The sequence below is a fragment of the Morone saxatilis genome, unplaced genomic scaffold (assembly GCF_004916995.1).
Source record: "Morone saxatilis isolate NCDOM2014 unplaced genomic scaffold, NCSU_SB_2.0 Contig17, whole genome shotgun sequence".
NCBI lineage: Eukaryota > Metazoa > Chordata > Actinopteri > Moronidae > Morone > Morone saxatilis.
This window is the reverse complement of record NW_023339729.1, coordinates 15,573,215-15,575,575: the sequence shown is the minus strand read 5'-3', so window position 1 is coordinate 15,575,575 and position 2,361 is coordinate 15,573,215. Positions and strand designations below refer to the sequence as shown.

The 2,361-nt window shown below is 43.2% G+C and overlaps 1 protein-coding gene across 1 annotated transcript in view; it reads right to left on the bottom strand.

Moving 5' to 3' along the window:
• The window catches only part of klhl5 (kelch-like family member 5), a gene marked incomplete at its 3' end in the record, with an annotated part of 39,840 nt that overhangs the window by 16,697 nt on the left and 20,782 nt on the right, over positions 1-2,361 (bottom strand).

Genomic DNA, 2,361 nt, shown 5'->3' with positions numbered 1-2,361 from the left:
CACACACACACACAGACACAAAGAGAAGGAGACAGAGGCTTTGAGTGCATGTGTTGATGCTGATTCTCTTTTGTTCAAGACAAAGAGACAGATGTGTGGAGAGAGCTACACCAGCTGCTCTGTGTCTTCCATGTGCCATATTTTTCTTTGTGCCATTCCCTCGCACGTATTCGCTCTCTTCTTCACTTTTCAACAGGGTTACTGTATGTCGCCAGAAGCAGACAAAAGCCCTTTAATTGTCCAATTACTAGGAGTAAATGGCCAGATAAATTTAGCCCACTTAAAAGAGAAGCTGCCAATTAAATAGCTGTGGGAGCTGAGCCATAGGATATGCAGTAATTTACTCAGCTCCCTAATGGCGACCAGTTTCCTTGTATCTACACCAACAACGGGAAATGAAGCAGGGTTTTGGGCCAGGATGGCTTCAACATTCGCTATTCACTGGTGGAAGTGTTGAAGCCCAGAGCTGTTATGTCTTATTCTTCCAATCAGAGCTGAAGAGGTGTGTGTGTGTGTGTCCATCAAAGATAAGCACCGGAGTATAGCTACCCTGTGAATCATCGGCCATCATGGCTCCCAAACCAGCATTTAATTTATGAGAGCCAGAGCTCTACTTCCATTTTTAATTTAACAGCAGAAGTGGCAGGATTGTCCCTACAGCACAGAGAGATAAGAAATGAAAAAACTGATACTCCAGGGATGAATCATTGCAACTCTACAGTGCTGAGAAATCACACACTTTTAGGGATGTGGAAGTGTGTGTGTGTGTGGAGGTGGGTTGTTGCAAATCAAACTTTCCTAAATCACAATTTTCCACACACAGGAATAAACAGAGAGAGAGAGCAAGAGAGAAATTCTGAGAAGACAGCAAGACTGCAAATGTGGCTTATGTACGCAACATGATTTAAGCATGAAGACTAAATAATCAAAAATAAGAATATAAATCAATAATAATCCTCGTGTGTATTTGTAGTGTGTCCTCTTTCCGGTCCAGGTTCCTCTCTGTATTAAGCAGCAGCTGGAAGTTTCTCACTATTCCTCTCTGATTCATATTCTATATACATGTTTTTACTTTAATTATGGTCATTCTGTTTCTACCTTCGTGTTTTCCAGGTAAAGGGTTTTTCTGTGTAGTTTTTCCTCATCTGATTAATAGATTTTAAAGCGACTCTAATCAATATTCAATGATGCATCACATGACTACATGAACCCAGAGGGAATTATCCTCCAACTCTGCCGTTCCCCTCGGCTCAGTGGACCATTAAAGCATCGTTCAGGTTGTTGTTTTGATCTTCATCAATCAGTCTCATCAGCTTCGTTTTGGCTGCTTTAGGCAAAAAACAACTGATAAACCTACTGTACACTATCTGCCAACCTGCAGGCTAATACAGTCACAGTCTGTGATCAGACAGTGAACACAGTGTAGAGAGGTACCTGACACTTGCTATCAAATGTGCCATCAACCTAAAAGGTAATAAAAGTGTCAGTATTGTGTTCATAACCTCTTTTCGCAGCCAAACAAATCAGATATTGCAGATTTAAAACACAATTTGTGAATTTGGTGGTACTGTGCACTGGCGGCGGCCACAATATGTGTACTCGTGCTCACATTTGGGTTTGTGTGTGTGCTGCTGATGTGTCATCTTCCCTCTTCCTCTGTCCTCCACACCTCTATATCTGTCTCCCATCCTCACTTTTATATCTTCAACTAATCCATCACTCACTTCATTCCACCTCATCCCAACATCCATCTCTGGCTCCGTTTTCTCTCTTCCCCATCCCGCTCTAACCCTCCAAGGAGGCTTTTTGGCTAGCTTTCCCATCCTCTTGTGTGTTAGTGTGCGTGCATATGTGTGTGTTTGTGTGTGTGTAGACGGATGGTGTGGCTAAATACTGCCAGAGGAGATGGCTTTGAAGTGGGGGAACGTTGCCTTCCAGTCCCCTTAATTGAGCCTGGCAGGCACAATTACATGGACAGAGAGAGAGAGAGAGAGAAACAGAGGGAGAGGAGAAAGAGAGAGTGTGTCTGGGGCGAATCAACACCATGCAGCCAGATTTTTTAAACCCCTGCACCAGGCAAGGACACTCACACAACTACCATTCAGTGTCTCTCTCTCTCTCTCTTACACACACACACTCCCTTGTGATGAACTATCTGGCCTGATAAGCCCGTAGGCTAACAGCTAATGCAAATTACACTTACTTCTGTTACTTCTGTAAGCTGATATATGATGTGACCATACAGCCACGGTGCCTGCCTGGTCACATGTTACACCCTCCGTGACACACATACAAACGCTTTAGTTCCTTTAACGCAAAAAAAAGAAAAGAAAAGAAGAGAAAACGAGAGAGAGAGAGAGA